The sequence below is a fragment of the Manacus candei genome, unplaced genomic scaffold (assembly GCF_025592945.1).
Source record: "Manacus candei isolate 608988 ecotype Guabito, Panama unplaced genomic scaffold, ASM2559294v1 h1tg000078l, whole genome shotgun sequence".
NCBI classification, from domain to species: domain Eukaryota; kingdom Metazoa; phylum Chordata; class Aves; order Passeriformes; family Pipridae; genus Manacus; species Manacus candei.
Window position 1 is genome coordinate 1,099,624 of NW_026138126.1, and position 12,889 is coordinate 1,112,512.

The following is a 12,889-nucleotide window of genomic DNA, read 5'->3' on the forward strand; positions in this document are numbered from 1 at the left end:
CGGTGACGGTTATAAAGCAGAAGTGTAAAGCAGAAATTCATGCACAGACAATTTACTTTTCCCCAGCAGAATACTGCATAATGTTCTGGCTAATCCCATAATTCAACCCTCATATATGAAGAAAGCACTCAGAAATCAGGAGATGTATTCAAAATGTTCACTGTGGAACAGTTCATTGCCCAACATCATGATATAAATTCAACCAAGTAGCTGCCAAAAGGAAAGTTAGCACAAAAATTCCTTAATGATTGACTAAGAAGAGACTCATCACCCAAGTATTAAGTAATTCTTAGGGGAAAGTGAATAAGAATTGCAATGTGTGATGTATTAATTTAGTTATTTGGTGGCATTGAAGAAAAGAGCTTGAGTTTTAAGGACAGGAGGTTAGAAAACAGCTGGAGAAATTTAATCCACTACATAAATAGACTATTTAAATGTGCAAAGAGGGAACTAACCTGTGTTTCACCGGGTCCTGCAAAAAGAGCAACATGGAACAACACAGTTTTGCTCACTTAAGAGTTCATTTTTGTTCCAAAATTCCCTTTTTTAGAGTACTCTGTGTGTTCCTTTAGATCGTAAAACAGCCTGAAGAATGACACCAGTCACTTCAGCAAGAAATCCCCCAACCACTCTTTCCCCCAAATTCCTCTAACTAAACCATTTCTGCAGGGGTTTTTTGGTTGTTTTCTCTCTCTGAATTTTTTCAGGACCAAGACACAGCTCTGAGCTTTGCCTCTGCATCTCCACCAGCCCTGTGCAGAAGGGAGAGCAAACTGGGGGAGGAAAATCTTCCGTTTCCTAGAGGAGAAAGAAGCCAGAAGTCCCTCCCAACCCAAACCATTCTGGAATTCTCCAAGTGCCCTTGAACAAAGTATTCCAGAGGGCAATAATGACACCATCTCCCAAAAATGTGTGTTGTTTTGATCAGTGAGTAAACAATCACCTAATGTTTTCAAAGCACTTCACAAACATTAATCCTTACAAGTTTGCCCAGCTCAACTTTCTGGCTGCCGGAAAAAAAGGCAGGTATTGAATTATTTCCAAATGGAAAATGGAAAGGAAAGCACAGAGCAAATAAAGCAGGGTTTCCCAAACGGTCTCTGCAGTGCCAATGGATGTGGATTCTGGATTAGAAAAAGATGGGAATTGCTAAATCAGAGATTAATTTATGCCTCAGAGCACAGTCCCAAGTGTGGGGTGCTCACACAGAGGTGGCACAGAAACCCCAATGAGGATGAGTCCAGAGGCAAGGAGGTGCATCAGAAATGGGGAATAAACACCTCTGGAACTACATTTAATCAAAATATACTCTTGGAACTACATTCTCTGCTATTGTGGATATATATGTATGTATACAGATATATTTATATATACATGTGTGTGCATAAATATATAGAAAATAAAAATATTCCGCATACACAAATACAGCTTTAGCCCCAGGGGCTGCAAACCCAGAGGTTTTCTTGTCTCAGACACACCCTCAGATGTTTTGATACGAAACATCAAGGAAGTCCCCATCAAGGAAGTGATGATTTTACAAAGCCTGTGTGGTACCTGGGGAGCTACAGAGAAGGCACATTTCCCTGGGGGACACTAGTCGGGGACTTCAGAACTCCTGAGCATCACAAGAAGGTGGATCACGTTTTTATGACAAGTTGCATCCATGAAAAAGGTATGGAAAAGGACAAATTGGTCCACAGTTTGTATTTAGGAGAGACTCATCCTGCAATCCACTGCCTGGCTCTGCTGGAATCTCAGAATCAGAAGGATTTGGGTTGGAGAGGACCTTAAAGCCCACCCAGTCTCACCCCCTGCCATGGGCAGGAACACCTTCCACTATTCCAGGTTGCTCCAACCTGGCCTTGTACACTTCCAGGGATCCAGGGGCAGCCACGGCATCTCTGGGCAAACTTTTCCGGGGGAGGGGGGGGGGCGTGTCCACATCCTCACAGCCAAGAATTCCTTCCCAATATCCCTGCCCTCTGGCACTGGGAATGCGTTTCCCCTTGTCCTGTCCCTCCATCCCTTGTCCCCAGTCCCTCTCCAGCTCTCCTGGAGCCCCTTTAGGCCCTGCAAGGGGCTCTCAGGTCTCCCTGGAGCCTTCTCTGCTCCAGGTGAACCCCCCCAGCAATCCCAGCCTGGCTCCAGCTCCATATCCATGAAGTTGATCTCCAATTTAACAGGGCTCTATAATTCCTCCCTTGGAGGCATGTGAGGCTCTTCCCTGGTAACGCTGGGCTGTGGAGACAGCCCATCCCAACAGTCCGGGATGACGCAGCCGATGAGGCATTGCCCTGGAATGTCTTGGATGGGACCTGCAGGGGAGGTTTCTGTGACTGATAAAAGGCACAGAATAATCAACCCCCACCTTCGGTCCCAGACAATCTCTGCTCTGCCTCTCCCATGAAACCACTGTGAGTACCTTAGGGCAGAGACCAGACCCCAGAGCACCCAGGATAAGGGATTATCAGGATAATTTTGGGCTTCCTGGCACTGTCACAGCTCAAAAATTCACTTTTTTTAAACTGATATTAGATAATGAGTCTAAAACAAGCCATTTCTACTCAGTGCTTCTACCTCAGTAAGATTAAATAATGAACTGACCCCAAATTTCAGGAGTCAGGTAAAGCTCTGGTAACACACAATTTATTAATGGTTACAAAAAATTTAGTGCGCTTTTTATCTAAAACGAACTTGGTTTGGTTTTTTTTTTTATTTGTTTGGTTTTTTAAAGAATTTTTAAGTTCTGAGCAGGATCTCTGAGTCCACTTAAGAGTTGGACTCGATGATCCTTGTGGGTCCCTTCCAACTCAGAATATTATGTGATTCTACACTGGGGAGAATGAAACTGTGGAAAGGAGCAATGATTAGAATAAAAAAGCACTTTTGCTGCTCCAGGATAATTTGAAGCATGAATTAGCTGGTTTACAACTCCTCACCTTACACAATTACCTCTAATGGTGGTAGCACACAAGACAATACTCTGAAATTCAAATAAGTCCATTTATTAACACAACAAGCAGCAGTTCTACCCATCTGAGTGCTTCCTGCCTGTCAGGGAATATTCATAGAATCATAAAATCATGGAATGGTTTGGGTTGGAAGGGAACTTAAAGCCCATCTTGTTCCACCCCCTGCCATGGGCAAGGACATTAGCCCAGGTTGCTCCAAGCCCCGTCCAACCTGACCTTAAACAATTCTGTGGAGCATGGGGAGCCAGCAGACAAGCCCCAGGTTCTCCTAGGGAATTCTGTGGAGGATACTTCTTTTTCCTGACAGGTGCAAGTTTTCTAATAATGGTTCACATCTGTCACATTAAGAAGAATAAATATTTGCTAGGAAGAAGGAAGCTCTGAAGACCAGCTCGGTGAGCAGGAGCCATCATTTCTCTTATTATTTGTACCTATTAAAGAAAATTTCCTCCAATGACTGGTCATTTGAGGTCATGAATATTTGAAAAGATCTGCATTTCATCTCCTTTGGGGGGATGGTGGAGAGGGTTTGAACAGCACATGAAATTGTTTAAATGCAAAGGCTGACATAAATTAGACAGAACCAGTCCATGTGCACTTATTCATATCTCCCCCAACATTTCACAGCCCAGAGGTGAATTTCAAGGGGTTTTTCTGACTGTGCTATCCCAGACAGCTCAGGGGAGCAGAAGGAGGAAGATCTCCTTGCACAGAGCAGGGAGGTGACAGCGCTGACATTCTGTATGACGTTGTGTACCCACTGCACACAGGGAGCTTGGTCTTATCTCTGAACTCACTTTCTCCCAGATTTCTGCTCCCCCTTATCTCTGCACAAACTCTTTACTGCCCGAACAAGAGCAAAGACTGGGTGACAGAAAATGAGAGACTTTGTCAGAAAGGCCCCAGATCTGGCTGAACTGACTGGAATATCCAGCTCTGTGCAGAATCCATCCATCATGATGGATGCTCTCCATGAACATCCCTCACCTCCACCTCATCCCCCACCTCCAGGTGCCTCTTCCTGCTCCCCTGCTCCAGTTGTAGCCTGGGCTCATGGAATCCTGGAATATCTTGAGTGGGAAGGGACCCACGAGGATCATCCAGTCCAACCCCTGGCCCTGCACAGACACCCCAACAATCCCACCCTGTCCCTCAGAGCGTTGTCCAAACCCTCCTGGAGCTCTGGCAGCCTTGGGGCCGTGCCCACTGCCCTGGGGAGCCTGGGCAGTGCCCCAGCACCCTGTGGGGGAAGAACCTTTCCCTGAGATCCATCCCGACCCCCCTGGCACAGCTCCAGCCCTTCCCTGGGTCCTGTCCCTGGTCCCAGAGCAGAGCTCAGTCCCTGCCCCTCCGCCTCCCCTCGGCAGGAGCTGCAGCCCCCGAGGAGTCTATCCCGGACACTGGTGAAACCCCGTCCCACCAAAGTCACAAGGTGATGGAGTCAGGAATGCCCTTTCCATTCAGAGTTCCTGTTCCTGTGCCTTGTTAACCAGCCCACAGCCTCATTCATACACTGAGTAAAGGCCAATTAACAAATCTCCTACTTGTGAAACTGTCCATTACCAGCAAGTAAAACCCTCTGAACACATCCTAGGAACCATCAGCACTGAGCCAACACACAATCATCAGGTCTTGGAGAAAGACAAGCAGGGAACAGAAAAAGGATTACAGAACCATGGAATCACATAACGGTTTGAGTTGCAAGGACCTTAAAGATCATCTCATTCTACCTCCGTGCCATGGGCAAGGACACTTTCCACTAGCCCAGGTTGCCCCATCCAGCCTGGCCTTGGACACTTGCAGGGATGGAGCAGCCACAGCTTCTCTGGGCAATCTGTGCCAGGGCCTTCCCACCCTCACAGCCAAGGATTTCTCCCCAATATCCCATCTAAACCTGCTCTCTTTCAGTTTGAAACCATCGCCTTTCACGTGAAGCCTTTTCACATGAGCTGATGCTCCACTACATCAGCATCTCCTCCTGTGAGCAGCAAAACATGGGAAATCCTCTGTGCAAAAGCCATCACCAGATGCCAGATGCCCAGGTCAGACTGCGCCATTCCAGAAGACATGTATCCACCATAAATAACCTTCCCAAATCAAGTGAACAGAGTAACTTCCGCAGTGTTGCAGTGAGGCCATCACTGTTTTGTGCTGCTGGGTGTCTATACTTGATAATAATAAAAATTAAATGCTTGGTGTCCTGGTTTCTCTAAAAAAAACTCCTTATAAAGTGTCCTACTCTACCCCTGCTCAGCTGCACAAAGGTAAGGTCACTGCAGGGGTTTTACCTGTCAGTGTGAAGCTCCTTCTTCTCAAACCCACAGGACTCCCAGCATCCCAGGGGTGAGGAGAATGGAACAACTGATATAATTCCCTGAACAGGGTGAATGTTTGAACAGCTCGTGTTAAGCCAGATATTCTCCAGAACAGTTCTAGGGTTGCCATGGTGCCAATGGGATCTTAAGCTGATACCAAAGAACAGTCTGACAATGACTAACCAGGTGGTGTTGAGGAAATTGCTAATTCTGCTGAGGTTGTTTGCCCGTAATCATTCCAGCCTTGCCATTCCCCTTCTCTTCTCTTCCCCTGATGTCTCTTGTCAGTCTTAACTAGTGACATCTCCAAAAGAAGCATCCTTAATTACAGGCTCCATTCAGCAGAACCCCTTTGCCTTGTGTTAACCTCAAAGAACCACCAACCATGTAACCCCAGAGAAATTCCTGAATTACTGGTGCTTCCCTGCACAGATTCAGCATTGATTTCATCCTCCTGCTTCCAAATGAGTTGGAAACTCAGCTTTGGAGACAGAACCATCTCTCTTCATACCCAGGTTCAGTCGTGCTCTGTGGAGTTTAAGGGTTCACTCATCTATAACCTGCCTGCAAATGGGATGCACATGGGTTTGCAGCACGTGGCTGCTGGACTCAGCTCCCCACTGGAAAGGGAAAATGTGGACTCCAAAGCTGCTTGGGAGAGAAGTAAATCCAGCCAGGAACCCCTTTTCTAGAAAGGATGGGGGAAATCTAATTTCATATGAAAACATAGAATCACAGAATGGTTTGGGTTGGAAGGACCTTAAAGCCCATCCAGTCCCACCCCCTGCCATGGGCAGGGACACCTTCCACTAGCCCAGGTTGCTCCAAGCCCCGTCCAACCTGGCCTTGGACACCTGCAGGGATGGGGTAGCCACAGTTTCTCTGGGCAACCTGTGCCAGGGCCTCCCCACCCTCACAGGGAAGAATTCCTTCCCAATATCCAACCTAAATTTCCCCTCTTTCAGTTTGAAGCCATTTCCCCTTGTCCAGTCACTCCAGTTCCTGATGAACAGTCCCCCTCTGGCTTCTTGTAGCCCCTTCAGACACTGGAAGGTGCGGTGAGGTCGGCACACAACCTTGTGTTCTCCAGGCTGAACAGCCCCAACTTCCTCAGCCTGTCAAACATCTCCGTATGTGTGTGACACCCAGAGCCACTTGGTCACCAGGAGAGGAGGCAGCAGGACTGGACACAGATCTGCTGCCCCAAAACCTGGAGGTTGCTGCCACATCTCCAGTACACCCCAAATCCTTTCCTATGGGGCCAGCTGAGCAGAGAATCAGGCAGGACAACCACCAAAGAGGAGGTGCTGGTCCCCATGGAGAAAGGCTGCTACACAGTGGCATCCACAGAAGCCTTTTGTCTCTGTTTTGCTTTATTTCTGGTCATATTCCACATTTTCTTTGTAAGGATGAGATTTTGTAAGAACCAGTGAGGCCCTGAAGATGTCAGAGCATGAAGCCACCCTGTCACAGGAGACAGGGACGTGTCTCAAAGCGCTGCTCTTTGTCAGAGCCTACACACAGGTACCTGCTGGTGTTTGTCCTCGCACACATACCCAGACATTACTCACTTGAAGCCAGAGAAAACAGAAAAAAACAGAACCTGGATGGTCAGAATATGCATCAGTGAACCAAATGGTGCACCAGGGAGGACTCTGCAGTCAATGTAATTACTATTTCTGTCAGCTTCCTGCTGGAGGCACCAAGGATTTCCTTCAGATTTGGGACAAGAAAACAAAGAATTTGATTTTTTTTTTAATTTTCTTTATATAAAAGTCATCTTTGGTGCAGCATTCTGTGATCTGTTTGACAGCAATTGAAATGTTCAGTCACTAATCTCTTGCAAAGCTTCCTCACTAGAACACATTCATGATGTTGAGACTTCTTTGGCATTTATAATCTCAGGAAAAGGAATTCTTAATAGAAATCTAACTTAGGAAAAAAACCAAGCTTATCAATTGCCTTTAAATGACTTTTCAAATGCCTTCATTTGGCATTGTTGCTGCTCTTCACTCCTGTGTAACACCAGGAGTACCTGAGGAAGTGGCAACACTCTTAGGGACAGGGTGGGATTGTTGGGATGTCCTGGGTAGGGCCAGGGGTTGGGCTGGATGATCCCTGTGGGTCCCTTCCAACTCAGGATATTCTGGGATTCTATGATTCTGTGACCAGATCACCAAACCAAAACAGTCTATAAAGTTCTGCTTGGGAAACCTCTGTTTCCGTTGCAATTTAAAACATACCTCATAACTTTACTGCTGGACAGACACTGCCCAACCCCTGCAGTGACATAAGCGAGCAGGAATATCATTGGAAGAGGAAGATTTTGGCATTCACTGACATGAAATCACATGTCTATACATAACTATGTATTGTTTTAACAAGTCAGCTCAAATAAAGACACAAAGTTTTCTAGGCCTTCTGAAATGCAGAAATCGCCATCTTTCATAAAACATCACCCAAAGCTGAAGGTGGGTTTGTTTTTTTTCTCCTTTCCTCCCTAACTAGAAATAAATTGTGTATTAATGTGCCTTGAAATCATTCCCTCTGTGCTTTGTGTGTTAAGAGATTATCTGCAGGTAGAGCATAAAGAAAGGATCCCTCTTTGCTCATTGTGTTAAGGGGTCCGTGGTTTGTGCTGAAGGAATATTTTGCCATTTATTTCTGTATTTATGGATAATTAGTCCATAAGCTGCTTGGACAGAAACAGCCCGAAACACGGAAAACTGGGACAGGAGAAAACCAGCACGTTCTTGGACAATAAGGTGGATTTGTGAGTATTTAAACAAAGGAATAAAGGACTCCCAGTGCAAACAACACCAAACACCGAGCCTCAAAGCTCAGATTAAAGCAAGAAACCTTCCCTTTGTGCCAAATATCAGGAGCACAATCGCAGATCATGCAGGAGAGTTCCAGCACTCCCTCTACCATGGCAAGCCCTGGCACGTTGGGCTCCAGCTGGCTGGGCTCCAGCCCTGAGCTGTGCTGGCATTTGTTCCAAGGGAGGGGAAGAAGGGAAAAACAAAAACTTGGTTTAAATATAACTCGGCAGCAGAAACTTTGGCTGAGCAGGCGAGCGGCGAGACCCGCCTGTTGAATCAGCCCCGCGGTGACTCCGCAGGACGCTTTTAGCTCCGGGAGTGCTAAAACTGAGTGAGGGAAATCTGCTGGAATATGCTAAAGCAGCTCTGTTTACAGGCCTGTATTAACAGGGAAAGCATGTTGTGATTAGACAGAGCAGCTGTCGATGCTCTGAGGTGTTACAAGCAGGAGACTATTTAAAGACAATGGCTGGCGCCGTCTATTCTGCTGTCGTGGGGCTGGGAAAGGCTGCACTTGTGAGCCACCCTGCTTTTATGGCAGCCCTGAAGTTGTTTCGTGGCAAAAAGGTGACTTTTAGTCAATAAATACTCTCAGCTGGAGGATTTCCCCCAATAGGGGGACACACGACAGCAGTTGATGGCATTGGAGGTGCTGGTTCCTCGTGTTTTCAATAGTCACAGAATCCCAAAATGGCTTAAGCTGGAAGTGACCTTAAAGCCCATCCAGTCCCATGCCCTGCCATGGGCAGGGACACCTTCCACTGGACCAGGTTGCTCCAAGCCCTGTCCAACCTGGCTTTGGACACTTTCCAGGGACGTGGCTGATTGTGTTTACACACACAAAAGGACACACAAAGTGTATTTCTGATGTACCTCCACACATATAACACATGATTTAACAGCAGCTCTCTCTAGATTATGTGCAGCCTGAAGTCTTGAGATGGGCAACCCCATCCCTCCCTCCCAGCCCTGCCGTGGGGACTCAATGGTGCCAAGTCCTTTGAGGAAGGGGGGTGTCTCCATTTATAGGGCAAATCTACAAATTCATATGCCAAACCTACAAATGCCTCTTTTGAGAGGGCAGATCTGATGCTGAGAGTGAATTTGCTGCACTGGCCTCCTGTGTGTTGCCTGCAGGTCTCAGCCTCTCCCTGGGTGCTGTAGCGCACCACTGGCTCTTCCATAGGGAACAGAGCTGGCACACAGGGCCCCAGGACAGGGACACCAGGAGAGGAATTCATGAGATGCAAATGGCACAGCAGGGAAATGCAAAGCAGGGACTGTCCGTGGGAGTCCCAGTGAAGTCTGAAGGACCTGGCTCTGACATTCTGCCCTGGCAGCAGATGCTCTTATCACCATCCACAATGCGCTGGGGCTGGGATCGCTCCCAGTTTGCAGGAAGCAAGCAGGGACAAAGAAATTCCAGCTGTCAACTCCTCACTTGTGTCTGGGCTTTCACTCCCTAGGCCAACATCCTGTTGTTACCTGAGAACCCAGATTCCAAGGAAAAAGATGAGTATTTCCAAACCTCAGGGCTACAGGAGCAGCTTTGAGAACATGAGCTCCAAAGGCTTAGAACAACAAATGCCCACAGCTGTATAACCCTAAGGAAAATGCAACACATCTCACAAAATTTCAAATTTCCTATCCCTTGGAACAGCAACATTAAGGGGTAAAAAACCAGCTGGATGTGTTGTTTTTTAAAAACATCAACTAAGATTTTCAAAATTAAACTATCAGATAACCAACACCCACAGCTTGGCCCTACAAAGTCCTACAAGGTCCTGCCTTGGGGGTTTTTCCTCACCTGACTCCAGCCATCCAGAGGTCAAACTTTGTTCATCCCAAATTCCCTCAGCAGATACAGTCAGAGGTTGATTCAACCCATCCTGAGCAAGGTAACCATGAAAGAGACTCCCCAAATGCTTCCCCTTCTACTAAACCTTTCCCTTTAAAATAAAACCAGAGACTGAATTAATCCTGAACTGACTAAAGCAAACTCAGATTGAAAACTGAGACAAGCAGAGGCAGAGAAGGAAGCCCAGGAGCTTAAGGTCGGTATTTTGAGCCTGATTTCTTTCTTTTTCTAAGTCAGCTGTTAGTCTCTATTCTCAAACGATTGGTAACCGAGATAGTGTTGAAAAGTCGAGAAGCAGATGAAAAAAGCCTCGACTGAATGACTCTGGAGCTGAGCTCTCAGTTTAACCTACCACTTAAACCCTTTAAAGGTTTAAAGATCTTCCAAGTGCAAAAAGGTAAAGTAAATTTCATAATATTTAATAAAATTATTATTAATTCTACTTTTTAATTAGTAAGACTCATTTCTTTCAATAGCAAAACCCAAACAGAGGCTTTGGAGCGGTATCTAAGTAGAAAGAATGGAAAGATTTAATCAGACAGCGGGAACTCAAGCTGGAAATAAGCACGTCCACAAAATCCCACTCTACCAGGAGATGGATCTTGATTCACAACATACTTTATTCAAAACAAATAGGAGAAACCGAGTCAAGAATAGACGGCAATAGATGCTTAAAAATAGGTCTCGCCGCGATTTTCTCTCGTTCCTAAAACCAACAGGGAGGCGAGCGCCGGGATCCCCCGGGCTCCGGCGAACTCCGGGGATGAGCTGGAGTTGAAACCACCCCCGGGAAGAGGAGGAGCGGCCGGGGAGGGGGGACTGGGACAGAGAGGGGGACGGGGACAGCACAGAAGGGGGGGACATGGATGGGGGGAGACGGGGACAGCAAGGAAAGGGGACAGGGATAAAGGAGGAGACGGGAACAGCACGGAGAGGGGGGACAGGGACGGAGAGGGGGATGGGGACAGCACGGAGAGGGGGGACAGGGATAGAGAGAGGGACAGGAACAGCGAGGGGGGACAGGGAACAGAGGGGGTGACGGGGACAGAGCGGGGGACGAGGACAGCACAGAAAGGGGGACGGGGACAGAGGGGGAGAGGGGACAACACAGAAAGGGGGACAGGGACAGAGGAGGGGACAAGGACAGCAAGAGGGAGATGGGGACAATACGGATGAGGGATAGGGAGAGAGGGGGGGACAGGGAGGACAGAAACAGAGACAGGGGGCAGAGACAGCACGGAGGGGGGACAGGGACAGCACGGAGGGATCCAGCTCCCAGCACAGCCCCGAAGCTGCCCTGCGCCCCCCTCACGACCCTCACTGGGCACTCCTGAACTCGCAGCTCCGCCGGAGCCGGGTCGGACTCCCAACTGGCCGCGCTGCCAGAATCGGAGAGTTACGGGGGCCACTTCTTTTGCCCCCCTCCCCATCCCCGGGCGGGCGGTTCCCGTTCCCGTCCCCGTCCCCGGGCGGGGCCGCGCCGCGGGCGGTGCCCCGGGGACACCGGAGGGACACCCGTGGCGGGAGCGGGGGGGGTGGGGTGCTCAGCGTTGCCGCCTCCACCGCTTCCCAACTTCCCGGGGAAGGGGGGGAAGCCGCGGGGACGCGCATCCCGCGCTGGGACGAGGGGGTGGGGGGGGCCCCCTGCGCCGCACCGACCCCCGACACCGACCCACCCACGCCATCACAGCGGCGGCCCCCGCTCACCTGAAGTCGGCGCCGGGTGCCGCGGGCTGCGCTGGGCTCCGGCCGCCGGGGCCGCGCGTTGCCGCCGTTGGCAAGTAACAGTCTCCAGGGCTACGGTCACTATGGCGCCGGGCGCCGGGTCTCGAGGCAACTGTTGCTACCCCGGCCCCCCGCGCGTCACCGCCCGGCCCCGCCCCTCGGGGGGTGTGGCAGGGCCATACCCCGCCGACTATTGGCGCAGCGTCTGTCAGTCACTTGGAAAGGCGGGACGAAGCGCTGGCGGACCAATAGAGAAAGGGAAGGGGCGTAGCCGGGAGTTGGCGCGCGCGGTTTGGCGCCTCACGCGCGGGGCGGGGCCCCGGCGTGTGACGCGTGAGGGGGGCGGGGCGGGGCCAAAGGGAACTTGGATAATTCTCCTCAATAAATCGCCCCCCAAACAAAAAAAGGAATAAAAAAGTTGATTTCCTCCCCCCGGCTGTTAAATATTAAAAAGTGGTTTCCGCGGTTGCCGCCTGGTTTCTCCCTCCCCCCTTCCCGCCCGCCGCGCGGTCCCCATGACATCAAAGCGTTGTCAAGGCGACGGGCTGTGACGTCACCGACAACAAACAGCGACCGGGGGGTGTCGTGGTTTTGGGGCGAATTGGGGGAATATTGGTGAATCGGTGCAATAACCTCCTGCTGCCCGGTGCCCTGGGATGAGGCTCCTGGAGTTTGGGGGGATGTGGTGAATGGGGGGGAGCAGCAGCATCGCCCTCATGAAACGAAATTATCTGTTTAATGGCAAATTTACTGCATCCAGCCCTGGGTCCTCTGCATCAGAAGGATGTGGAGCTGTTGGAGCGAGTCCAAAGAGGCCACGGAGCTGCTCCAAGGGCTGGAGCCCCTTTGCCGTGGAGAGATACTGGGAGAGCTGGGAGTGCTCACCTGGAGGAGAGAAGGCTCCAGGGAGACCTGAGAGCCCCTTCCAGTGCCTAAAGGGGCTCCAGGAGAGCTGGAGAGGGACTTGGGACAAGGGATGGAGGGACAGGACAAAGGGGAATGGCTTTCCACTGGAAAAGTGGAGATTTAGATAGGATATTGGGAAGGAATTGTTGGCTGAGGGTGGGCAGGCCCTGGCACAGATTGCCCAGAGAAGCTGTGGCTGCCCCATCCCTGGGAGTGTCCAAGGCCAGGTTGGATGATGCTCCGCTCCCCACTTCCCATCCTGGTTTATGTTGTCAGAAAAGACTGCACAGT

General features: G+C 49.7%; 1 protein-coding gene across 4 annotated transcripts in view; it reads right to left on the reverse strand.

The window, feature by feature from the left end:
* Positions 1-11,806, reverse strand: part of RFX2 (regulatory factor X2) — a 64,544-nt gene extending 52,738 nt beyond the window's left edge. For 2 of the 4 annotated variants that reach the window (XM_051810621.1, XM_051810620.1), the window contains exon 1: positions 11,675-11,759. The gene's annotated coding sequence lies outside the window, so the exon portion shown is untranslated. Of the gene's footprint in view, positions 1-11,674 lie in introns of all 4 variants that reach the window. The other 2 variants (XM_051810622.1, XM_051810619.1) reach the window with 2 other exon arrangements.
* Positions 11,807-12,889: the final 1,083 nt, after the last annotated feature.